Here is a 27,696-nt window from a genome sequence, read left to right on the forward strand (position 1 = left end):
CAGCAGTTAACATTAAAACACAACATAAAAAAAAAAATTAAAAAAATAAAAAGAAAACCTAAGAATGGCATGGACAGTCCAACCAGGTAGAAGATACTGGGGTATGTCAGAGCTTCATGCTCTCATGCCACAGAAAGCCCTGATGCTGCCCGTTGTGCCCATTGTGCAGTGTGGTGACATCCCAACTCATTTTCTGTGTCACTTTGAGGAAGTCATGCCCACTCATAAGAAAACACACAGCAGAATTCCATGCAGACAGAAAAAATGAGACAGTACTTCTTGAAGGCTTCAGTACACTCCATCCCCTGCAACACAGAACTCTTTTTTTTTTCCTGCTGCGGTGTTCAATCCATTAACTTGTTTCGAGTTAGAGATTAGAAAGCACAGCCAACAAGATCATCTTGAACTGTTTGACAGGGTTTTTTTCCCTTCCAAAAGCCACAGACTGTGAGCATCTATCAAAGCATCCTTTCTAATTTAATTGGGTTGTAGTTTACACTCACAACAAACAATAAAGTTTGAGTAATGAGTTTCAATCACAGGACTCTAGCAAAGAGTTTAATTTATACACATAATTAAAGTTACCATCTTACTGTCCTTTCCTTGCTCTTGGTACTGTACTGGAAACTTTATCACCAGTGATCTTCTCTGGAATTAGAAACTTCCTCACACACGGGCAGCGATGTTTCCACCTGAAACCAGTACCAGGCTTCACTGCACCGAAACGAAGTGAGCTGAATGCAATCCTGACTTCTTTACTGAAATCCATTTTTTAAATATCCAATAATACCTTTTGAAAGGGCTTCAAGCAACTCGCTATGTTTTAACAGCATTTTAATGGTATAAATAATTAAGTGGTGATTTTAAATGCAGTAAAACCAATGCACATCTGACTGAATGATTAAACAGGTGCAGGCCCAAATTTAAGCAAATTTAACTCGGCATTCATTTTTAGTTCATTTAGAATCAAGAGCATGTATAGTGTTCAAAATGCTAATTAGCAATGTGAAAATAAAATCCTAAAATGGTTTCAAAGAGTAACTTTTGCACGATTTCTGAATTAACCTAAGCCAATCACTTCTTCATCCTAAGAATTAAACAAGAATTCAATTAGACAAAACCATTAAACCGGCAGCTTTAAGAGCAACTCTTCTTTCTGCATTTGAATATAAACACTTATCTTAATACCAAGCCAGACATCGTTAAAGTCCCTTGTATTGAGGAGAATCCTTGACTCTTGTTATAGGAAGCAATTTTGATATCAGGAAATCAGTTGCTTGATTATTTTTTGTTTATTTATTTATTTTTCAAACTAAATTAGTGTTTGCCAAAACACTTCAGAATAGAAAGCAGCCTTATTATGAAATTACAGCTGGTTGGTTCATACTTCCTACAATCCCCAGTTCATGCAAAATATCAGGTTTACATTGAAGTAATCTGAGCAACCAGTGCCAGAAGAACCTGAACAGAGTACCCACGTTTATTTCCATGGATCAGCAAGAACTTTTCAAAATTAAACACTTGCAAAAAACTACATTCAAATGAGGACTGAGAAACACTGACTGCCCCTATTATTCTGGGATCCCTGAAGGAAAACCTTTTCAACACTCTCACAAAGCACTGCTTGTACTTCACACTTCCATGTGTATGAGAGCTGGACTGGAAAAATGGGAACTGAAATCTGTTGGGGTGTGAAGGTGAGAGGAGCTACAGGCACTGCTCTGCTTTGCATGTCAATAAAAATACCAGATAATTAGTACATTAATGGTTCCTTCGATTGCTATGCATGTTCAGCAGAGCATTTTCTTAGCACCAAGCAACATTAGAACCGTATAAAGGAGATATTTCCTTGAAAGAAGAGGCACAGAAGCACCTGCTGCCCTTCTTTGCTGGGGGAGACTCACCTGAGAGAAACAGGCAGCATTTGTGTGTGCAGACAATGAAACCACAGAGCGGCACAGCCACAACAAACAAACCTGCACCTGTCTGTGCCGGGCTGCTCCTGCCCGTGCCGGGCTGCTCCTGCCCGTGCCGGGCTGCTCCTGCCTGTGCCGGGCTGCTCCTGTCTGTCCTGGGCTGCTCCTGTCTGTCCTGGGCTGCTCCTGTCTGTCCTGGGCTGCTCCTGCCCGTGCCGGGCTGCTCCTGTCTGTCCTGGGCTGCTCCTGTCTGTGCCGGGCTGCTCCTGTCTGTCCTGGGCTGCTCCTGTCTGTCCTGGGCTACTCCTGCCTGTGCCGGGCTGCTCCTGCCTGTGCCGGGCTGCTCCTGTCTGTGCCGGGCTGCTCCTGTCTGTCCTGGGCTGCTCCTGCCTGTGCTGGGCTGTTCCTGTCTGTGCCGGGCTGCTCCTGTCTGTGCCGGGCTGCTCCTGTCTGTCCTGGGCTGCTCCTGTCTGTCCTGGGCTGCTCCTGCCCGTGCCGGGCTGCTCCTGTCTGTCCTGGGCTGCTCCTGCCTGTGCTGGGCTGTTCCTGTCTGTGCCGGGCTGCTCCTGTCTGTGCCGGGCTGCTCCTGCCTGTCCTGGGCTGCTCCTGTCTGTGCCGGGCTGCTCCTGCCTGTGCCGGGCTGCTCCTGCCCGTGCCGGGCTGCTCCTGTCTGTCCTGGGCTGCTCCTGCCTGTGCCGGGCTGTTCCTGTCTGTGCCGGGCTGCTCCTGTCTGTCCTGGGCTGCTCCTGTCTGTGCCGGGCTGCTCCTGCCTGTGCCGGGCTGCTCCTGCCTGTGCCGGGCTGTTCCTGTCTGTGCCGGGCTGCTCCTGTCTGTCCTGGGCTGCTCCTGCCTGTGCCGGGCTGCTCCTGCCTGTGCCGGGCTGTTCCTGTCTGTGCCGGGCTGCTCCTGCCTGTGCCGGGCTGCTCCTGTCTGTGCCGGGCTGCTCCTGTCTGTGCCGGGCTGCTCCTGTCTGTCCTGGGCTGCTCCTGTCTGTCCTGGGCTGCTCCTGCCTGTGCCGGGCTGCTCCTGTCTGTGCCGGGCTGCTCCTGTCTGTGCCGGGCTGCTCCTGCCTGTGCCGGGCTGCTCCTGCCTGTGCCGGGCTGCTCCTGCCTGTGCCGGGCTGCTCCTGCCTGTGCTGGGCTGTTCCTGTCTGTGCCGGGCTGCTCCTGTCTGTGCCGGGCTGCTCCTGCCTGTCCTGGGCTGCTCCTGTCTGTGCCGGGCTGCTCCTGCCTGTGCCGGGCTGCTCCTGCCCGTGCCGGGCTGCTCCTGTCTGTCCTGGGCTGCTCCTGCCTGTGCCGGGCTGTTCCTGTCTGTGCCGGGCTGCTCCTGTCTGTCCTGGGCTGCTCCTGTCTGTGCCGGGCTGCTCCTGCCTGTGCCGGGCTGCTCCTGCCTGTGCCGGGCTGTTCCTGTCTGTGCCGGGCTGCTCCTGCCTGTGCCGGGCTGTTCCTGTCTGTGCCGGGCTGCTCCTGTCTGTCCTGGGCTGCTCCTGCCTGTGCCGGGCTGCTCCTGTCTGTCCTGGGCTGCTCCTGCCTGTGCCGGGCTGCTCCTGCCTGTCCTGGGCTGCTCCTGCCTGTCCTGGGCTGCTCCTGCCTGTGCCGGGCTGCTCCTGCCTGTGCCGGGCTGCTCCTGTCTGTCCTGGGCTGCTCCTGCCCGTGCCGGGCTGCTCCTGCCTGTGCCGGGCTGCTCCTGCCTGTGCCGGGCTGCTCCTGTCTGTGCCGGGCTGCTCCTGCCTGTGCCGGGCTGCTCCTGCCTGTGCCGGGCTGCTCCTGTCTGTCCTGGGCTGCTCCTGCCCGTGCCGGGCACAAGAGGAGAGCAGGGCACCAAGCATCCCTGAGCTGCTGGGGGGACAAGAGAGGAGAACAGGGCACAGCACCGAGCATCTCTGAGTTGCTGGAGACACGAGAGGAGAGCAGGGCACAGAGCTGAGCATCGCTGAGCTGCTGGGGGGACACGAGTGGAGAACAGGGCACAGCACCGAGCATCTCTGAGTTGCTGGGGGGACACGAGAGGAGAACAGGGCACAGCACCGAGCATCTCTGGGCTGCTCTGAGCAAGAGCACAAGCTGTGCGAGAGGGATAGAGCTCCGAAAAGTCAAAGGAGGAAAACCTGAGAAGCAGCAGCACTAACAGGCCGAGGGAAGAGTAGAAGGTGATGAGGGCAGGAAAGGAGGCAGCCAGAAGTGACAATCGGCTGCAGGGCAGAGAAAGCCCGGCCAGAATCCCCGACGCCCCTTCAGTGATGGAAACTCGCTCTTCGGGCTGCCTCTGCAGCTGCTCCGAAGGGGTTTCCTCTTGCTGCACGAGAAATGGAAGCACGAATAGTCACACTGGCCTGGCAGTGCCTCCTTGGAGGAAGAATCTTTGCACATTACCAGGTAATTAACACCAAGAGCTCATTCCCCTCCAGGCAAGGGAGGGCAGCACCCTGCAGGTGACGCTGCCCGGTGCTCTCTTCCTCCCCTTGCACACGCAGCTCTGGAATGTGACCTCTGGTACCAATCACCAATTTCATGAAGGAAATAAAACAGCTCTGCTGCCCACTTTCCCTGCCTGTCAAACACGGGCACCGCATTCCCTGCATATGCAAGGCTTTGTTTTGCTCTCTTGTTGTTTTGTGTTACAGTATTTTGCTTTTCGTAAGGCTACATTCTAGCATTGCTGCAACACGTTAATTATATTCTATTTTAATAAGCATCTTGGTTTAACCTCTGCTTGTATGATATTAAACTCTCAACCTCACCCCTGCATTCTTTTCCAACAGGGAAATAAATACCAGACAGCCGTGATGGTTATGAATTTTTCTTAACCTCTGTGATGGTTTTTCCAATACATCTTAATTTATTATTAACTACTAGAGCAGGTGTTCTGAATCCAGTACCTGCAGTGGGGTCTTGGTGATTGTACTCTGTAACTCTGTAACTCTCAGTGATCATCCCAGCCCTCACTGAGCAAAATGACTGCTGCTCCTCTCCAGCCTCACATTTTGGACCAGATCAAGGACTTCTCCCAGTGGAAACTACTGGCCAAAGGCCAGGCAAAGAGACACACTCATGTTCAAAACATTCTCTCCAGTTTGTGATGTAGGATTTGCTGCCAGCCATTGTCTCCCTGCCAGCTGCAGGGTTTTGGTTACTGGGGAACCACAATGCCATGAACACAGAAATGACCAAATCCCACCCAGCCATGGAACTCCTGCACATGCTGTGTGCTCCAATCCACAGTCGTGGGGAGAAATGAGGCAGTGGAGTTCAGTTAAACAGAACAACCAAGGGAGAAAGGAAATTCCTTCTGATCAAAAGCACCAACATGGAAGAAAAATAAAATCTCAGTTTCAACCAGAGATTGTACTTGGGGATGTTTCCCAGATTTGTCTAACTTCAGGATTTCTACAATCCTGTGCTGTGTTGGAGCCCTTAGTCACTGCTACTCACTGCCAGGGCAAAGAAATATTTTATCCTTCAGAATGCACGTGAGTTTTCATCCTATGGCTTTAAGACAAGCTTTGTATCCAGGAAACATAACAAAAAGGAAAATCAATGTTGTGTAGTTTTTAGATTCTACATATCTAAGTAGCCATGATGAATTAATCACAGCAACCATGATCTGCAGGGAAAAAAGTCAAAAAATACATTGAACTTTAAAATTTTACATTGAAGCAGAATAGCCCCCTCAAGTTATAGAGTACAATTACCACAACACTATTTTGGCTGTGCACAGCCAGCTAAATAGGACTCATTTAGCAACTCCTAAATACCAGCAAAAGGCAAACATCTTCATGTATAGGCCACGCTCGCTCATTCCTGTGCTCTGGAATGCATTCAGAAATGATTTCTTCAATTAGCCAGACATAGTGTCTAACGAAGGACCTATTTCTCATTAAGGATTATTTAATCATGTGGAGATTGGAAGGCATTTTCTCCAGCTATTTTGGAGTTCCTGATTAATTAGGAGATGCTTAAAATGTTTTTCAGATGTATTTTCACCCCATAATAATACCAAAGTATTTTCCCTATCCCAATTCATTTCTCTATCCCCGTCAAGATCAGAAATACACAAAAGTTGTCACAGATGTAAGACCAGACCTCCACCCACAGTATTCACTACTGTGAAGCCTGCAACAAGAAAAGGAGAAAAAACAAAAGTCCTTGAAAAACTGCAGAAAAAAAAGCAAGAGACAATCCTGCTGCACAATTCCGCTTGGCCTGATGATAGGCTTGGCTTTGCTTTTTAAAATCTGTAAACCTCTAGTAGTGTTGTACTTTATTAGCATTTTGCAACTGAAGTCAACACCTTAAAAAGCTACAACAGTACCAATATATTCAGCTATTCCCTTATTATTACCTTGGTTCCCATCTATGAAAGTTTCTATTAGACTGTGTAAGCAGATACTTTTTCAGTACATGGCCTGAAATCCACACAGAAATGCATTACACAAAAAAAGGTCTCCCATAAAATACTGTTTTCACTCAAGACAACACAGGCAATGAAGGAGAGATGAAATTTGTAGAATACCAGAGTAAAATAAATAAAGCAGTAGCTGTCAACATATTAACAACAACTTAATCTCATGAAAATGAGCAGCAGAATTGAAATCAGAAAGAATATTCCCGACAGCTACAGTTACAAGTGACACACACAAATCCTGTTTATTGTTCTCTTCCCATGTGAGCTGGTATCTTATATATCCCACTGCTTGGGAGTTGATTATGAAAGCAATGCTGGGGTCTGAGATTCTCTTACAACTATTCCTCTGGATTCCCATAAGAAATGCAGAAATAGGTCACAGCAGTTCTCCTACTGCTCAGCCTCGCTAATTTGGCAGACTAACTTCTATTAGCAGCACTCTACACCAGCCTGTAATGCATCACAAGCTGCTGACACTTTCATACATACAAATAATTGCTTTTAGAGAAAGAATTACTGCATCAGTACTAAGTTATGGAGCACTAAGTAATTCGTAAGAAGCTCATCTGAGAAGTCTACCACATGGCAGGGTTTCCCATTCATTTAAATAAACACAGCTGAAAGGAAAAGTCTCACACTCTAAGTGTTCCTCTTCTCTCTACTATTATTTCCATATATCATCACGAATACTGAATGAGCTTTAGCAAATACAGAGGCTGACAAACTATTCCTTTTGCTGAGATAAATCCTTCCTTCAACAGCTTCACGACTACGTTCCTTCTCTGCCTTATCTCCTACTCTATTCTGTGCCTGTTCAGACCGATATTTTCTCTGCCAATCTTCTAAATCCTTTGCCTTTCTGTTCTTCACTTTCTCCTTGCTCCCTTTCCCACTCCTGCTTGTCCATGTTTCAGCTTTTTCATAGGTACCACCCATAAGAACAGAGTAACTCATGAACAAATGCTAGAAACCAGAGCTTGTTCCTGATGCTCCATTCCTGACACACCTGTCATGCACACATCATCTCAAACCCTGGACACAAGACATCACAGTAAATTCACCAAGATCAGTCATTTTCCCAGTTCCTATATCTAGACAGCAATGCCATTAACAACAACACATTTTCTGTGACATTTATGCCTGAGTCCTTTTTTTCCCCCTGAACTGATAACAAGAATAGAAAACAAATTACATGGTCTATACACTTAAGTGATTTGTAATGGATTCATTTCGCACTGAGACGTGGTAAGTAACACCAGCCAGCACACCGTGTGAGTATCACAGAGCTGGTGATTAAAGGGGAACAATAACTGCAGAATGCAGGTGAGAGGTGCAGGAGAGCTGCCAGAGCTGTCCCAGAGCCCCTCAGTGCCAGCCCACCCCTGGCACCTCCCCGGAGGGCCAGAGTGGCAGAAAACCACATTTAGGTACAAAGGCATGGCTGGGAGATGGGTAACCTTGATTCCTTCTGGGGAGTAAAGAATCCATCTTCTGGACAGGCCAGAGGGGCTGGGAGAGCTTGTGAAATAGCTGCAACAGCTGTAATATATCAGTGTGCTCAGAACTAAAGAAAACCCAGCAATCAAAAAAACCCTCACCAGATGTTTGTGGAGGGGGATCTTCCTCAATTGTGAAATTTGTTTCTTTGATTTCTCTTAGTAAAGGAAATGAAGCTGTCTCAAATAGGAGGGTACAGGGTTAAGTCCTGTACAAACCTATTTTCTTTGCCTCTGAAACCTTGTAGAGTCAAAGGAAAGAAAAGACACTTCAGGATGTCGACAGATTCCCCAGCACTGATGACCAAAATGCCCATTGTTGCTAGTTTTGTATGATGGAATAGACTTTTAAAAGGTAAAATAAGACACTTGACTAGGAATTGCAAAAAAAATCATTCAAAAAACCCCAATGGCATAGCAGAAAAAGAAAAGTACAGACCAAGGAAGTACAACAAAAATCTGAACTAAGAAAATACAGATTAGTAGAAAAGCAGAGGTCACCAATTTCACATAAAAAATTTGTTCATCAGGATGACAGAGAAGCACCTAGAGAAGGAACAACTTCAAATTTATTTGGCAGAACAGGGAAGATCTCACCAGGTACACAACAATTAATCAACATAAGAGTACTGTAAAAGAACGGAAATACTTCCAGTTGATTTGGGTTCTGATTTATTTTATTGTTGGTCCTTAATCCTCCTTTGGCTCCCCTTTCCACTGCCTGAGCTGAGCTAAGAGAGCTGCAGGGCACTCAGGTTAGCAGGGCTCTCCAGAGATAACCTCCCACTGCTGCTGCTGCCCGGTCAGCACAGACCTGCCCAGGGCTCCGCCCTGCAGGGACACAGATCTCCCCAGCCCTGTTTGGGCAACATTCTCAACAAAACCCCAACCAAACCCAAAGAGAAAATGGTATTAATGTTCACAGACTACCAAGAGCTTGAACAGAAGTTGTGATGCTTAAGAAGTGTATTTTCAATCTGGTTTATATAAAGCTACCTACGTACAGCGAGTGAGCGTGCCAATGTTTGCGGCCTCGTGCCTCCTGCCTGAAGAGCTCCCTGAGACAGAGAAAGCATTCTGCACTCAGGATTTCTCAGTGGGAGGTTTTACTTTATTTAGGAGGAAAAAGTGAGCAAGCAGAATTTTAGGGGGAAAAAAAGGACATAATTTCTAGTTTTTCCTTGCCTAAACTTTTCCATTCTCCATTATGATGCCTCACAGAAATGCTACGTGCATGAAACTCAGACCATTCCCTAAAATGATTCAGGATAACTGCCTTAGCATATTTCTATGAAAACTGTGCATAACCTTGGCCCAGATATTATACAGTTCCAAATCAAAAACATAACACTGAAATCAAAGGACTTGGCTTGCTGTGCCTCCTTTGACCAGCCCCAGCAGTTAAGACAAACATTAAAACGTTTTCAGGCTTACTGTAACATTAAGAAGGGAGCAAAATAAATGTTTCAAGTACCTGAAGTGTTGACACTTGAAACACCTCACACAGGTACACAAGATTCGCTGTGCCTGTGTGAGAGGCTGGATGTGTTAGCTCAGATCTCTCCAGCACTGGCTGTTTGATTTCTCAGCCCTAGAACTGCACAGATTTTCTGGTGGCTTTTGCACTGGTATTTTGTAAAGCTGGGTATCCCAGAGGAAGACACAGCACACACAGCACTACAGACAGAGAACAACTCAGTTGAGATTGGGGATGGGAAATTTTTAGGAACAGGACTAATACCCCAGCCCCTCACGTTAAAAAAGAAACCTTCCTTGTTACAACAAGAAAGGAGAACATTGGCTACCTAAATCTACATAATCTTCAAATCAATATGAAAAAAGAAAGAAAAGAAAAACAACGAACCAAGATTCAGATTGACAGATCACAGTCATTGTTATGCTGACTGGAAATTTTACCAGATGGTTACCTTTGATTTGTTTTTGAAAATGCACTGCTTGAGGAATCTAGCGATATTTAATCCTGGTATTATGTGTCTTATTAAAATCCGAGCTGGTTCTACGCTTGTGGATTACTGTGAATTTGAGAAGTACAACCACACTGTAGAAGAAGCTTCACAAATTCCTCAGCAGACAAATCCCTACTTCTAAATATTATACAAACTCCTGCTCAGGAAGTTTTATCCCCCTGAACCCTCTTTTATTAGAAACTTTATGATTATAAACGCAGCACAGTTTAAACTGCTGGAATACCTTTCTCACAGAAATATATTAGCTGTATTTTACTGTAGCATTCTGCATGGGCTCAGCTTCAAATCCTACTCATAACAGTTATATTAGCAATAACACAAATTACACATAATTGGATTTTTTAGCCTGCCAGTCTCCCCCACTCCACTAGCAGAGCACATAGAAACCTCTTCATTATAAAAACCTTTCCTTTTTTTTTCACTTTTGTTTTTTTTTCCTCTTCTGAAATTCCAATAGACCAAGGATGTTATATAGCACATTTACTATGTAGCCAATTAGGGAATCTTTACCAACTGCTAGTAAGTCTGAAAAGAAACGGTATAAATCCACTGTAATTGAGAATATGTTATAAAAGAATGATGTACTGGCTATGTAATTACATTATTTCCCTTTGAATATAGGTGGTACTAACAAAATGATGCAGTAGATAATTAATGCATGAAATCCCTTTTAAGCATGATTTGTGATAAAAAGTTTTAATTTCAGGTTTTCTGCATAGATTGAAATATCACATATTTTCCTAAAGATATTACAATTTTTCCCTAAAATATTTACTTTGAATAACTGCAATTATTTATCACGTATTATCTACTCCTCCTCTAATTGTGAATCAAGCTATACTATAAAATGTATATTGAAATGAGAAACTCAAAATAAAATGCACTTCTCTGCCACCCACTTAAAAAAAAAAGGAAAACCAAAAAAAAAAAAAAGGCACGAGGTGCTTTAGGAGCATCAGCATTGTTAAAACGGAGGTAATTTGCTCCTCTTGTATAAGCTGAGGTGTTTTTGCTCTGCTCCATTAACAGTATAATTACTGGTGGAAACCAACCATTAACTTCGTGTATTTGCCACAGCAAGAATCGGAGCCCATTATTTTTAAGGGGTGTTTTTTTGGGTTTTTTTTGAAAGCTCCCTGTGATTTTTGACATTTTGGACTGAAATTGATGCCTTTTCCTGGTCTTAAAAAATTGAAAGCCAGATGCAGCTAAGGGACAAGGGGTTTTTACCTTGGTATTTCATAAGGCTCTTTATGGTGCACCACTTTGCCGAGGCGGGATGTGCCGCAATGCACACACACACAGATCACAAATACAATTTATAAACCTTACAAATTAGCACAGCTAACAAGGGTGCCCCAACGGGAGGCCTGCAGAAATGGTGTGGTTACTCTCCCATTCCAGGAATTCTCCCCTGGATGGGCTAAATCTCGTGTTTATGGGATATGTCCTAGAGAGGGCCTCAGTTTCCCAAGACAATGTGGGGTTTTTCAGGCTCCCCTGGTATGAGGCCTTTAGGATGTTTGGTCTCTGAGTATGCATGCTAAGAATTACTGAGGATACATAAAAGTTATATTTAAAAAAAGGCAAAAACTCATCTTGGCATCAAGATAATGAGTGGGAGGGTCAGTGTGCACCTGGAGCAGCCGCAGCAGCTTTGCTGAGAGCTCTGCAGTGCCCAGGGAACAGCAGCAGCCTGCACACCTGGAAAGGAGCCCCAACACCTGAACTGGCTACCAAAATTCAAAGAAAAAAAAAGTCTTTCAAGAATTTTAAATATCTTAAACAAAACAAAACAAAACAAAACAAAAAACCCCAACAAAACACCAAACCCCCCCACCCAAAAAACCCCCAAAAAAACCAAAAAACAAAACAAAACAAATCCCAAACCCACACAAACCAAACCAAACCAAACAAAACCCCCAAAAACCCCACAAAACACAAACAAAACCCAAAAAAACCAAAAACAAAACCAAAAGCACCTCAAGTTTTCAGCACAGAAAGGGATCCAATCTTGTATCTACTTTTAGCATTTCAGGCATTCCCATGGTGTTTCTCATCCTTGTGATGACAGACCTAGTGCAGCACCAAGGAGTTAAAGCAAACTCAAGGGCAGCACATGAATACCTACGAGAAGTAAGATTTTAGAAAAGTTAAATTAAGGAAAAAAATCTATTGACTAATGCAGTATTGTAAAATGTACATGTGTAGCTTAATACAAAATCAATGGGGCATTCATTACCGTGGCAATTTCCAAAGTTCATTTAATTTGGTTCCTTTGCCATTATTTACATTTAAGAAATCTACAGGAGTATTTGTAAGACGAGACAAACACCACAAAAACACCCTCAAAATTCCTCTTTGAAAAGAAACTGCAGAAACTGGGAGAAAACACCTTAGTAAATACAGAGCATATTTAACATAATGTAAGATCTTTATGTTAAAGATACATGGGAAAGTTGCAAAATACACTAAATGAAAGCAAAATAACTGTGAATTTTTAACCACAGCTACAGTTTCACTGAAACTAAATTCTGATACGTTTCTATAAATCAGGGTTGGTTTTGACATGCCAAATATAATAGATAATTTCTAAATTGTCATGAAAGTGAAAGAATATTTAATGTTTGTACTAAAAAGACAAGAGCTACAAGAATGAATCACTTGTTCACAACCAGGAGTTGCTAAACAGAACAGTCTGTGAGATATTTGATAAGAGATTCACACATGCCTGTTTGCCAGAGCCAAAAGAAACACTTGTTATAGTTTTTCTGTCTTCATTTGTATGTGTAATTTATTCAAGAGACAAGCAGGTAATAAATTATCCCCCAAGTTGATTTCAGCAGCAGAGCAGAGAGGGCTGTGTGGATCACCTGGGTGGTTGGTGCGGGCACCTCTCGGGTGTCCCAGCGCTGTCACAGGCACTGCTGGCACCTTCCCCTGGGCACAGCATCGGTGAGGAGCCCCTGAGCCCACCCCAGTGACACCTCCAGCCCCAGGAGTGACCTCTCTGTGCCACCCTGAGCCCACCCCAGTGACACCTCCAGCCCCAGGAGTGACCTCTCTGTGCCACCCTGAGCCCACCCCAGTGACACCTCCAGCCCCAGGAGTGACCTCTCTGTGCCACCCTGCTCCTTGTATTGAAAAGGAGAAAGGGCTGGGTACCGTGAGGGCTGGGACACAGCCGGGGACACACCCGCGCCAGGGAACCGCCCGGCTTCTCCTCTCCTGCCACCTCAGAGAACTCTTTCCTTTGCATCTTTAGCAGGGCTAGCCAAAGGCGTGCTGATGAATGCCATCACCATCAGAGCAGCAGTGTCACAGAAGGTGAGAACTAAAGCAGAACTGTCACTGAGCTGCTGGAGGATGCAGTGCCACTTCACCCCCGAGGTCCCGGTGCTGTGAGGGAACAACGCCTGGTCCCACTGCCCTCAGCAGGAGCCCCTCACATCCCATTGCTGCCAAACGTGCTTTCAGCACATCCCCATTCCCTGTGACTCACCTACAGCAAGTCTCTAGAAATTATTTGCTACTTTTGCAGCTCTGATCATCAAGCAGATTTCCAGCTTTGTGGCTGTGTCTGAGTAAAAGTGCTGCTCCTACGGGGTTCCTGCCATACCTGCCTCTTGTCATTCCTGAATAGTTCAAAAATGCCCAAGCCCCATGAATCCTTTACTAAAGAATTTCACTGTAGCTGATGACTGGTATCATCAAAACAGTTTTCTCACATAGAATTTTTCCAAAATAAGGCAATATGTATTGTGAAAGAAAAAGTAAGTTCACTCAAAGAATGAGAGCAATTCAAAGCTGTTGCTTGCTTCTCACTTAAGAATGTGATTTTCAATGGTATGTACACTAAAGTACTTGAAATAAATATTTTTTTCCTGCCATTGTCCCCATACTCAGAAGCACTGAGAGTCTCACTGACTGAAAATATAAAAACCAAACCCTCTCAGGGAGACTGATACCGTTTTTGTAGTTGTGGACATCTGTTTCAATACTGCACTTTACATTAGCAGTCTCATAAACATTTTCTCTGCCTCTGGCACTGGTAGGTATAATCAAACTGCTCCAGTGGAGTAGCCTTACAAACCAGAACTTGCACCACAACAGGCTGAAGGACTGGTACAGGAATTGAAATGGGCCAACTCCAGCTGGAACTCAGCAGAACAATTGCCTTGCAAAGCCTTGGGCTTTACTAGTGGACCTGAGAGTTCCTTCCCTGACTTCAGTTTACACAGGTAAAGGAGATAGAACCCAAATAAAAATAGAGTTTAAATAATTTAAATAAATCCTCCACTTACTTTTGAGCGCCCTGGTATTGCCATTCTTACCTGACTATGGATTATGCATTTTTAAGGAGGCTTTCCTAGCACTTAACTTGAGTTAGGCATAAATAGAACTTATTTTATGAATAAAGTTTACACTTGCCCCAAGAGCCTGTCTGGTATTTCTTAGTCATGAACAGCAGCATTCAGGTGGGTGGGACATCTTCTGGGAATAAGGTCTGAAACCCTCAGCTTCATTTCTCAAGATTGCTGTATTCACTTGATGGCAATTGAATAAAAATAGTGCTCTGCACAGCTCCCACAGCTGCCTGGAAACACACTGCTCCTGCAAGGCTGACAGAGCTGGTTAATTGTGAGGAACTCCTTCACTCATAAAATGAAATGGCTTCATGTCAGTTCAACAAGTGTGTACCTGGGAACTACAATATGAATTACTCTTAATTTATCTGCAGTGCTGCCTGCATGCTTTATGAAAAGTATATGTGTGTATATAAACAGGGTAGAAATTAACTTGTGCCTAAGGCTACCACCAAATGTCAATTAAGCTGCCAGATTTTCAGGGGTTGGTATTCTGTCTCTCTGCCTGGGGGAAGATTTGTATTCAATTTATTGTTGAAAAAGACAACCAGTTTGGCAGGGAAAGGAGATTAACAAATTACAGAGTATTTTTTTAAAAGGTGAACATAACTTACTGAAAAAAAAATTAGGAAGCTTTCTTATTATTCTTGAAACTATTTTTCAATGTATAAAGCTGGAGAGGGGAAAAACCATTAACTGTCTGTAAGCAGGATCTAATACAAGCAATATAAGTTAAAAATGCACCCTTGTCTCTGTTTTATTCTTTCACTATTTTATTAACATATAAATATCATCGGGAGAAGCTGCTGCCATGCCCAGGCACAGGATGTAAAAACCAATTGTGCTTCTAAACAAGGCAGTAATTCACCAGCTGTTTAAGATGCTTTATTTTTTTTCTGTTAAACAAACACATAAATTATCTCTGAGTCCATCTCTGTCTTTACAAAGATACATTTCTTACCATTTCATGCTTAGATCTGTCTGAAAATTGCCATATCTTTAGAACTGTTCAAATGGTTAGGTGCCAACTGATATCCCAGTTTTACCCAACCACAGCCAGAAGTCATTAATTACACTAAAATTCAGAGTGCTGATGTAGGCAGAAGGGGTCTCAGGGTTGGGTTTACCCCAAGCAATACTCACACCCGTTATTTCCTCACGTGGGCTCTGCAGTTTGAAGTTCTTCCTCACCCTCACAACTGCCACAGTTCCCATGTCAGTGGGAATGTAAAATTCCAGCATTCCTCCCTGCCAGGTTCTCCCCACATGGGTGCTTTTCCTCAGGTTGGAGTTCCAGTTTAAACCAGCCAATTTTTGGCATTGATTCTGCTGAAGCAAGATCCAGTTTGTTTACTCCTGTCGTTACACATATGATCCAGTTCCTCTTCTAGAATAAACAGAGACATTCTGAGGCAGAAGATCCATGTGCAGCCAAATCTATGGAGGAAACCTGCACCCAGCTAGGTGTTTCTATCAATCTGTTATTGACCAGTATGGCTGGGTACTGGAAAGGGAATGTGATTTCTAGTGGGATATTTTCCTGAACTTGGAGTTTCTGTTTTCTCTTATCTTGTGATCTGAAGAAAATCAGTTTTTACAGAATTTGTGCTTGAAGGGCCAGTCTATATAATCTCACTATATACTCTATAAACTCCCACCATATACATACATACATACATACATACATGTGTGTGTGCGTGTGTGTACACACACTGTCTTACACCAGAGGAAAACTTGTATCCCAGAGAATAATGTGATTTATCTGCTGGACTGACCACATGTTCAGGAACCACTGCAGAGCTGCTCATCCAGTATCCCCCACCAGTGTGGCAGGGGGACACCACTGCCCAGCCTGTGTGAGAGCTGAGCTCAGCTCCTCCTGCTCACTCCAAGGATGAGTTCTGCATTCAGCCCCCCTGCAACACCACCACAGGGAGCAGGAAATGCAGCACTGCAGTGTCCTGCAGCTCAGCTGCTGGGAGCACACAGGGAGCAGGAAATGCAGCACTGCAGTGTCCTGCAGCTCAGCTGCTGGGAGCACACAGGGAGCAGGAAATGCATCACTGCAGTGTCCTGCAGCTCAGCTGCTGGGAGCACACAGGGAGCAGGAAATGCAGCACTGCAGTGTCCTGCAGCTCAGCTGCTGGGAACACACAGGGAGCAGGAAATGCATCACTGCAGTGTCCTGCAGTTCAGCTGCTGGGAACACACAGGGAGCAGGAAATGCATCACTGCAGTGTCCTGCAGCTCAGCTGCAGGGAGCACACAGGGGGCAGGAAATGCATCACTGCAGTGTCCTGCAGCTCAGCTGCAGGGAGCACATGCTGTCACTCCTTCCCACCACACCCCAAAGTGCCTGTGCCACTCACTGCACCCTCAGTCTCTGCATTTCCAGGAGCCACCAAAGGTCACAACATGTTCACCATCAGCTCTCGTTGTTTGGAAACAAGTATTGGCTGAAGGGTTCTTTGCTCCATCTGAATGATCTGCACTAAGTTGCCAGTTTACAAACACAGAATATCAGAAATAAAAAGGCCTGACAGAGTGCTGTGGCAAACAAGAAAATCTTCACAGATGGAGCATCTATTCTCTCATTTTCTCTCCAGGAGCACTCTCCGCCACTTAGATTCTTCCCACATTTAGTCGTACAGTAAAAATATCTTTTGGTGTCTTTCCTCAAAATATCATTTAGTAGAGCATGAAAAAGAATTTAAATAAAAGTGTAAAAATTACTAAAAAAAAAAAGTGCAGGACTACTGTATTTTTCATTTTTTTATATTTTGCCTATACGAATTTTAAGTCTCTTTTTCCATAGGACCAGAGGAGTCTTAACCTCTGCAGTGCTCAGGGACTTCTTTCTGCAGGTCCACAGCTTATGCTGTCAAAGACAAATGTAATGTCAACAGGAAACTGAGTTCTCACATTAGCAGTTTTCTGAATCACTATCACCTTAAGACAAAGGAACGAACAGGGATGTCAGCAAAATAATAAAGCTTCAAAGGGGAAAAAAATCTATCAAGGCAGCTGTACTTGTTAAAAAAATGCAGTTTTGATTCTATTTTTGACTAGAATGCCAAATATTAATTCTCAGGGCAGTTGTTTTTGGGTTTCTTTTTGCAATTATGTACAAGTATAATGTTTAGCATGGCAGCTGTGCTCAAACCTCATTTATGGAATGGACATCATTAGAGCCAGCAGAGCTCAGGAAGATTATTAGAGCCTCATCTGAACTATGAAAATGTCAAGTGGGAATGGTGAATGGTGATATGAAACTTATTCCAGTTATCTCACGTTAACAAGAAGAAACAACGTTGAGTTTTCAACAAAAACAAAAGAAAGCAAGGAAAACAGCAACACTAGATGCATTCGTGACCACAGCCATTGAGGTATCCAATTTTATATATTCCTCATTTTTAACATCATTAAAATGTGTTCTTCCTGCCATTAGTTTATTATGAACATAATTTAAAACATGTCCCTATCCTGCCATTAGATTATTGCCTCTACCTCCAGTCACCAATGAGGTTTAGCACGCCAGAGGCTGCTGGTTACAGCAGTGACAGGAACAGCTGTGACATTTGATAAATCCAAGTACCGAGTCCTGCACTTTGGCCACAAGAACCCATTTTGGCCACAAGATCAGGAATGGTGTGGCCAGCAGAAGCAGGGAGGTCATACTCCCCCTGGACTCGGCACTGGTGAGGGCACACCTTGAGTGCTGTGTCCAGCTGTGTCCCCTCAGTTTAGGAAGGACATTGAGTGCTGTGTCCAGTTTGTCCCCTCAGTTCAGGAAGGACATTGAGTGCTGTGTCCAGCTCTGCCCCTCAGTTTAGGATGGACATTGAGTGCTGTGTCCAGCTGTGTCCCCTCAGTTTAGGAAGGACATTGAGTGCTGTGTCCAGTTTGTCCCCTCAGTTCAGGAAGGACATTGAGTGCTGTGTCCAGCTCTGCCCCTCAGTTTAGGATGGACATTGAGTGCTGTGTCCAGTTTGTCCCCTCAGTTCAGGAAGGACACTGAGTGCTGTGTCCAGCTCTGCCCCTCAGTTTAGGAAGGACATTGAGTGCTGTGTCCAGTTTGTCCCCTCAGTTTAGGAAGGACATTGAGGGCTGTGTCCAGCTCTGGCCCCTCAGTTAAAGAAGGATGTTGAGACCCTTGAGCGCATCCAGAGGAGGCAGCGAGGCTGATGAGGGGAACACAAACCCTGTGAGGAAGGGCTGAGGGAGCTGGGGGTGTTTATCCTGGAGAAAAGGAGACTCAGGAGTGACCTTATGTCTCTCACAACTCCCTGAAGGGTGGCTGTGTCAGGTGGGGTTGGTCTCTTTCTGCAGGCAGCACTGACAGAAGGAGAGGACACAGTCTCAAGCTGAGCCAAGGGAAATACAGGTTGGATATTAGAGAAAAGGTTTTTACAGAAATAATAATAAAGTACTGGAATGGTCTTGTGGTGGAGTCACCATCCCTGGGTGTGTTTAAACAAAGCCTGTATGTGGCACTGGTGCCGTGGTGTAGTTGAGGTGTTGGGGCTGGGTTGCACCCGGTGGTCTGGAAGGTCTCTTCCAAGCCATTTCTGTGATTCTGTTACATAAGGGGGTGAAAAACAGCAAAAAGCCTCTGTGGAAATGGTGACTTACAACTGCTCTCCTCCCACTAGTAAAACTCATGTGTCACATCACTTTTTTTTCATAAGCTTTTCTTTTTCCTTTTTTTCCCCTCAATTTATTTGATGAAGCCAGAGAGGTCTGAGAAGATTTTAGAAGAAAACAAGTACACAATAATTCTACAAATTAAAAAAAAAAATCTTTCAAAATCCCTTTTTTTCCTTGACACACCTGTACTATTTCAGGGAGAAGATGTCTTCCAGCTGTCAAATAAATGTGTGACTAAGAACACGCATTTTTTACATCCATTTTAGAATAAAATGTTGTAAACCAAATTAAAGTAACTTTTGGTGGGTTTTTTAGATATATCCTTCCTGTTTTTTAGATGTAGCTTTTACACATGTAGGAAACACACAAACTCAGAGGTGTTACATGTGAAATACTTCAGAGCCTTCTGAACAAGCCCTGCCTTCCCAAAGAGCTCACACGTGGGGTGTGCTGAGGTTAATGTGCACAAAAAAGAGTTTTCTCAAGCCCGGTAGAAAGTGTTGGCTATGATCTTTTTTCTTCTTTAGTGTACCTCGAAGTGTTATTTTCTTTCACATTCTGTTCTACAAAAGATCTTTAGCACCTATTTTGGCAGAAAGCTTAAAATACCAGGGCAATCAGAAAAGAAGTGCAACAGTGACTTCACAGAAAATTGAAGCTGAGCAACAGAGAGGAAAAAGGATCTTCAGTGATCTGTGTAGGGCATCTGTTTGTTGTTTCCCTCAGACCTGTTTGCTATAAATTAACACCTAAATTCTGGACAGGATTTTTTTTTTTTTTTAAGACCTGTTCATTTTTTCAGGACTACGTTTACCTGCAATCCCATTAGTTATTGTCCAGGTAAACCAAAATCAGAGCAAACAAGACCTGAATTAGAAGACTTGGTGAGAAAAAAAATTATCAAGCATTAATAAAAAATTAATATAATTAATATATAATTAATATAATTATATATAGCAAGTATACTAATTTTAAATAATTATATTAATTATTAAAATAATTTGAAACAGTAATTTAATTGGTGATTAAATTATTACTTATATTGATTATGTATAATCAATATTATTAATTAGAAATTAATTAACAACTCACACTGCAATCCTCCTGTACATTTCACAGTAAAAATGCTATGATAAAATAACATTACAAGGACCTGAGATGACCTCTTCAGAAATTAAGAGGCAAGAAATGGTACACCATTTGAAAAGTTTCACTCCTTTATTTTCCATATTTCTGCTGATTGAAGACCGTGTGACATTGATTTGTTCTGGGGAAGGATTCCAGTATCGCTGTCTTTCAAGGGACTGAACAAACCTGGCTCTGCAGAGCAGATTTCCAACCATAAACCTGTGCATACTTGCACAGGTCTTGCAGTTAAGTCAGTTTATTGAACTTAAATTTGAAAATAGAAGTTTCTGGAGGCCTGATATGGCCATCAAAACACTGTGACATAAAACGTCGATACTGAGAGGGTTTAACCTCAGGCCTAAACACAGTGACCCCAGAGCAGTACAGAAGCTCAGAGCCAAGGGAACCACAGCAGAGAGGGCAGGGGAAAGCCAGAGTGAGTGAAGAAGGAATGGAACTGTGCTCCAGCTCTCCCAAAGCCATGGCTGCAACAGTTCACAAGGTTTGAAATTTGAAAGGCTATGTTGCCTTATTAACAAATGTTATCTTGATCTATAATTACATCTGCACCATATAAAATAAGCAATTAATTTTTATCAATACAGATTAATACAATTTCTGTATTTCAGATCCAAGGAACTGATCTCTGTGTTTGCAATCTTTGCTCATTTAATTTTGTGAGACTGCCTGTTACTGGCTTATTAAAGTCTTACTTTATCATCAATGTCAATCCTGGTCCCTGTCCAGGCTCTTCTCCCTGGCTTTGGTCATTTCCCACAGAAGTACTTTCCAATACCACTGGAATAATTTCCAATGAGTCTGACACTTGCTGACCAACCCAAGGTTTACAGCAACACTCCAAGCCCTCATTTCTTTAGCTAAAACGATGCAGTTACTCAACACTCAGTACATGCAGTGGAGCAAGAGAGATCTTTCTCTCCTGTGTCTGTGCAGGAAATGATCTCTGCAGACATTTCCTGGGGAGAGCTGCCAGCAGAGGTGCCCAGCTCAGCCAGCCCCTCTGCCCCGTGCCAGGGCACCTCTCCCCTCGGGCTGTCACACGTTTATGGACTGTGGGCAGGGGATCTGCCCCAGCCCAGCTCTCCTGCTTTGCTGCCACCCAGAAAACAGAACCAATCTGCTTTCCAGCCAGAGCTAAGGTTGTCTGATTTCATACTATTTCATACCATTTTTTTCATATTATTTCATACTAATTTTCACAAAAATTCACCTGCCTAGCTATGGCCATAAACCACCTCAGATCAGCTCATTCCTCCAACACAATGCATTTTGTTTTGTTCTGAAGGGATTACAGCACAAAATGGGAATTAAAATGAGTAAAATCAGTGAAAATTGTCCTTTAGAACTTCAGAAATGATTGCAATAATGGCTTCATCCTGCAGTTAGGAGGAACATGGAAGAGATCTCCTCGTAAATAATTAGATGCCTCACTATAAGCCCAAGCAGCATTTAATCTTTATCCCAAAATACACTGAATTGGGAATTTTAAAACTATTTTAAAACCATGAGAACAGGGTGACCTAATCTACCAGGATCAGCTTCCAGGATTCTGTTGGATGTATTGTCAGTATATTTCAAGTTCAGAAATTTGATTTTAAAAAGCAACAGATTTTTCAAAGATTATTCTCACACTGGCTAAATATGATACCCATCTGTGATTTAAAATAAATACTTTTAGGAAATTATCATAGAAAACTATCAAAATGTTCCCTAAAATCAAACATATGGTAAGTGTTCACTATGTCAGGCTCGAGCTGGGCCTCTCCAAAGCTGACCAATCTCATGGTTTGGGTTCTGATTTCTTTTTTTTTTTTTTCTTTTTTCATAATGTTAATTTGTTGAAAAGGTTTAACAAGATCATCAACACGAATATGTGTAAGACCTGAAAGAACAGTTCAAACGCAGATCAGAAAAGTATGGTTTTCTTTCTATTTTTAGTTTAGAAAAATAAGCACCATACTGATAACAGGTTGCCTATTGAAAGGAGAAAAATGATGTTTTAATGATTTTTTGGAAGAACAGCCAAACTAAAGGAAAAGGCCCAGCTACTCAGCTTACTCTCTAATATTTTACTGTGTTATGATGTGAACCCATTGCAAACACCAGCATAAAGTATCTTCCCTCTAAACAGACATGCAAACACCTGGGAAAGGACATTTTGCTTTGGGACAAGGAGCTTTAATAATTCTATATATTCAAAAGTAGAAGGGTTTTAAAAATGAAAACCCTTTCATTTGGGCTTTTCAATAAAAGGGGAAAAATATTATGATTAAACCATTTCAGCAGGTCAATAGAAGAGACAAGGAACAAAAGCAAAGCGAGAAAAAATAGTAGACTGAAATGATAAAAATTGAAAAACGCAATTTTCAAAGTTAGAGACCTTCTTGAACTTGGGCCATAAACTCCAACCATCATTTCCCTTTCTCAGTTCATATATCTAATTATTAAATTTACTTCCATTTCAGCATGTTATTTAAGAACTCAAACCTGTACTGTCTGTGGACACCTGTTTCTCTTTGAAACACTGCTGGGAGACAGATTCTAGGGGACAACTGATTTATTCTGGTTGCCAGGCTTAGAACAACGGATCCAGACATGGGTTTTTCAGTTTTCTCTATTAGTTTTGGCTGGTTTTATAGAATATACACCAACCTTATCAATGCTGGCAGCACACAGGATGGAGCAGGGCAGCAGAGCTCAGGCAGGCTGTGGATGCCTTGCCCCGCTGCAGGGGCAGGGGTGAGCACACATCCCCACCTGACTCAGAGCACAGGGACAGCTCTGGACACCTCAAAGGCTACAACTCCCCTCCACTGGGCTGCTCAAATTGAGGGGTTTGTGCTCCTAAACCTTTCAGCCCACCTTGGAAAGTTTATTAAAAAACACAACAAAACCCCATCAAGTTAAAGCTGATCCAGTCCATTATTTTTAGGCCGCTGTCTTTGGAGGCAGCAGATGACAATGGAATGGAAAATTCCTTTCCTTCTGCAGCTCTGCAGGTGCACTTGCATCATGAAGGAGCTCCTGAATAAAGCAAACTGTACATATTACTACTGCCTTCAAAACAGCTTATGAACTTTTCTGTCCATTGTGATCACAGTTCCCTGTATTAGAAGGGAGCCCATGCCCTTAAATCTTAACTCTGTGAACTCTTCCCTTTAAAGTGCCCAACATGAGAACTTTTTCAGGAACAGGAAAGTCTGAGCTCTAATGAGATCCTCTCTGACAATTGCAGAATAAAACCTTCTATTATATATACTACAGAGATTGGAAACACATTTGCTATACCTCTCATTTTTCTTTACGATCCTCTCAGCCCCTTAACTAGAGTACAATGTCCCTGACTTGAATTTATATCACGCTTTTGAGGATGCAATAAGCAGCAGATTGCAGAACCTGATCACTTAAGGAAAGATAACTTCAGGGAGAGGCAGGCTGGTGTGAACCAAACTACACAAAGCAAGAGATTAATGCCTGCAATAATAAATACATACATATGGACAAAGCCACACTCCTCCACATTGCCTTTGAAAATCAACCAATTGAATGACCGAGCAGCAAACCAAAAAATAAAACAAAAAGTAATTCTGCAGTATGCAGAGTAAAGCAGATTTTCTGCCGTGTAGCAAATGACAGAAGGTTACACTTACTCCACGGGGTAGGATGCAGGTATCTGAGCCTCAGTGGGCAGAGGAGGAGGGAAGGAATCAGTGCACAACAACCTGACACAATTCCTGGTAACCTGACTGCACAACCTCTGCTGTCCTGCACAACAAATGTACGTGTGAGGTACAGGAAATAAAACAGGGGGCCTTAGCTCTGCAGGCCATCTGAGGAGATCAGCATGATGGGATTCACCACCCCAGAGTCCTCTAAAGCTCCCATAAAGCCAAAGGGAAGTGAGATTTCCATTCCCAAATGAATGGGCTATCAGCTGCTGTTATTTCAGAACCAAGGAAATAGCTTTATTGATTTCAATTTTGAAGTTTAGAAACTGTGGCCTTCATAAACACACACAGGCAGCTGAACAGAAGAACTGTATCAAGATCATAAGGCAGAGTGCAAGCTTCAAAGAATTCTCTTCATGCAGGCTGTCAACTGTGGCCAGAAATAAAGGCCAAACTGAAAACACGACAGTGTTATGGGAGGTTTGTTTGGTTTGGTGGGGTTTGTTTGTTTTGTTGTTTTAGGGTTTTTTCCCTTCATGAGGACCAGCTGCTGAAGGATTCTCTCATCTGTGTGTGCCATCCTACTACTCCCTCTCTTCCTGACAGTATCATGTCTAGCCCTCTTTAAATCAAACTATCTGCCCAAGCAACATGGAGCCTCAATAAAACTCAATTTCTGCTGAAAGCAGAGCACAGGTAGCTTTACTGGCACATTATCAGACGTCTCCCCATCTCTATTTGGATAGTGACACCAATGTTGGAACTGAAGGTGAAGCACTCTTACCTTGTGCCAGAGGTGAGCTGAAGAGGTGTCACACCCTCACAGAGAACTCCTGTGAGAGGAACCAGCACTTCAGCCCCCTTGGCAGATGTGTTTGAGGCCCTTTAACTGCTGCCTTAATTTTTAGCTTTTCTATTTTTCAGATCCTGCTCTGCACTGGTGCATAACTCTGAACTCCACACGAGTGTCAGTCAGCTCTGACAATCCTTCCAGGCCTGAGGACCAAGGACACCCTTGGCACCAGGCCTGAGAAGCACAAACAAAAGTGAATCAGGGTGGAAACAATCTGGGGAATGTGACTGCACTCCCTGAAGCTCTAATTGGACAATTAACCTCTGATATGCAAATAGACCAAATTTAAATCTGTCTGAGACACTCATGACCCTCGCTCATCTTGGGTGTAGCCTCTGCCAGGCTTTTGGCTGCCCAAGGTGTATCTGTTAAAGGCCTTTAATAAACACCCACTTTATTCTTTCAGCTCTCTCTGCCTCTGTTCTTGCCATCATAACCACGGCCAACACCAGCAGGGTGCAGATGCACAGGCCACTGAAGGGCCCTGAACTAATTTACACACCAGGGTCTTAGAGCCCAACTCATTCTCGTGCACAGCAGACATCACTGCTGGTCCTGCCACCCTGTAACTCAGACAAGGGGAAAAAAGAAATAAAAAGACTAAAAAAAATACCCAAAGTCACACAAGAGTCACAAAAGAAGGAACAAAACTCAAGTCCTCCTCTTCTCCTTTGGTCATTGTCATCTCTTGCAGCAGCAGTGAGACAACACTGCCTTCTGTCCTGCTGCACACAGCACCTCCCAAAGTTTCTTCCAGAAGAAAGAATTCTGGTTTCATCACAATATTCTGCTTTGCAATATTGGAAATATATCTCAAAACAACCGAGTCTTCAGTGTGTCCACAGCATTGCATGCTCTACATGAGGATTTCCAGAATGGCCGGAGAATTCACTACTACATTTTTAATTTTTAGTTTGATGGGACATTTAGTATAACACGTCCTCCTAAGCTCATTGTTTATTTCATCATATTCCACCTATGAGTTGATTACAAAAGCACACTATCACCAAGAAGTATATGCTCCTAAAATGCTCCTTTAGAAGATCACAGTAATTTTGGTTGGGTTTTTTTAGTTCTTTTTTTTAATAATTACACTACCTTTTTTTTTTTTTTTTTTTTTTTTTTGGTAGGAAAGCCATCTGATGAAAGCACTTCATGTGTCACACCATATCTCCTAAAACTAAATTCTAATGACTGTATTAAATGGTGGCTACAGGCCAACAGGAAAACGGCTTGCATGGCAGTTTAATTGATAGAGCATCTGAAGTGTCCTTGAAAATGATTTAAAAGTTTATTACAGTCCTGGAGGTCAAGAATGAAAGGCTTCAAACAGCGGTTCTGTGGAGGTCCTTCCCTGACCCAGATGCTGGAGCTTTGATGTTCCTATTAATTCCAAAAATTAACTTAACACACAGACACCTTCAAAAACTCTCCTCTTTTGAAAATCTGCAATCATTCATACACTGTAGAGCTCAGCTGTGTTTGAATCTCTGACTGGAACATAAATCTGTGATGAAGCATAATTACTTTAAACCAAATAACCTACATGATGCCACGAGCAATGGGAGAACACATTTAAAAGTCACTAATTTATTATGCAAGCTGTAAAGAAGTAAAATATGTTGAAAACAAGTGTAAAGTGACACAAATATTTTATATATTTATGAAATACCTCACAATATACTTACAACATTCACAGCTTCTTTTTCTCATTAATATTGTCACTGAAATGAAATTTGCATGATAATATCTGCTAAATAATTAGTTATTGCTGTACTTACCAATAAAGTTTGCAAAATTTACATCACTCATGAGGAAGGGAGAATGTTTTATCTGCCTCCACTGGACAGCTTAGGATACAGTTTATATATTAGAATTAGATTAGCATACAGATTTTGCATAGAAAATAAAAAATGTCTTCATACTGAATGGGGAATCTAAATTTTCATTCTGCCAGAGGACAGCGAATACCTTAATGACCGTGCCACATATACAAAATTATCAGCATGGCAGGCTGACAAAAAAGAGGTTAACTGACAGATACAATAGCTTCACCTTAACCCAGATGTCAGGAAACTTGTCATTATTGATATTCAAAGCTGGAACAGAACAGTTAAGTGACTCACAGAAAGCTGAATAGGCAGGCATTTAAAATAAATGAAGAATAATTTCATAGCTCACTTTACCTTAGAAAAAGTGAGCTATTTTCTGCTTTGTTTTTATTTCAGAACTTATTATTTTGTTAATTATCTTTTCTACATGGCTTTGGATGATTCTACAACACTCACATGTGGTCTTAGATAAACTGACCATTTTTTCCCCAGCGTTTTCTGCATTTAATGAACAGAATTATCCAAAACTTTAAGAAATTTTGAGCTCAGAATAACTGATCAGCCTAACTGATCTGAGTGCTATGCATGAATATAATCTCTAATTCAATCCAACATGAAGCACAGTTTAAACGTGTTGATGACAGTTGGTCAGAAAATGTACATGGTGAGAAACAAATTTGCATGCTTCGCTTGCTTGATTTTCAAGAACGCAGAGCACTTAACTCATGTTTAAATTATGACAAAATAGGATAAATGTTTCAAGGGAAATGAAGGCAAACAGACACAAACTGTGGTTTGAATTCATTTCTCCTGTTCCGCACACATATCAGGTATTTTTAAAAGGATGTATGAACTGTCAAAATACGACTCATCCTCTTATTCCTTTCCCAAGAGATATTTTTATACCTACCACAAAGCCCAGGAAGGTGCCTGATCACCATGACATATGAGAACCACAGGGAACACCATTCCAGAGGATCACAGCACACCCACAGAGCATCCATACTGCTTCTCTTATTGAATTTAACTAGTTTGTCCATATTTCCAGCAAAAATAGACATTTTAGGGTAATTTACTTTGAAAGAAATCAGCCTCTTGCTAATACCAGTGAAAAGAATGTGAATGGTGAATGGATATCTATCCTTAGCCTGGAAACTGCTATTGGCAGCCAATGCCACAGACTGAAATTCTGATATGAATTAGTATCTTCTAGACATGTTAGAAACCTTTCTTCCCTTTCCTTTGAACAGATTTATCAATCTGGTCTCCTCACTGGAGGTGAATAATTTACAGTTCCCCACCCCTAACTTGATAATAAAAATGAGTCCAATTTGAACTTTTAGCTCTTTGACACTGGAGAATACCTAATGCAGAAT

The 27,696-nt window shown here is 42.9% G+C and overlaps 1 protein-coding gene across 1 annotated transcript in view; it reads right to left on the minus strand.

Annotated features, from left to right (window-relative positions):
* Nucleotides 1-27,696, minus strand: part of LOC134559275 (basic proline-rich protein-like) — a gene marked incomplete at its 5' end in the record, with an annotated part of 66,982 nt that overhangs the window by 31,532 nt on the left and 7,754 nt on the right. The window lies entirely within an intron of this gene.

The sequence above is a fragment of the Prinia subflava genome, chromosome 16 (assembly GCF_021018805.1).
Source record: "Prinia subflava isolate CZ2003 ecotype Zambia chromosome 16, Cam_Psub_1.2, whole genome shotgun sequence".
Lineage (NCBI taxonomy): Eukaryota > Metazoa > Chordata > Aves > Passeriformes > Cisticolidae > Prinia > Prinia subflava.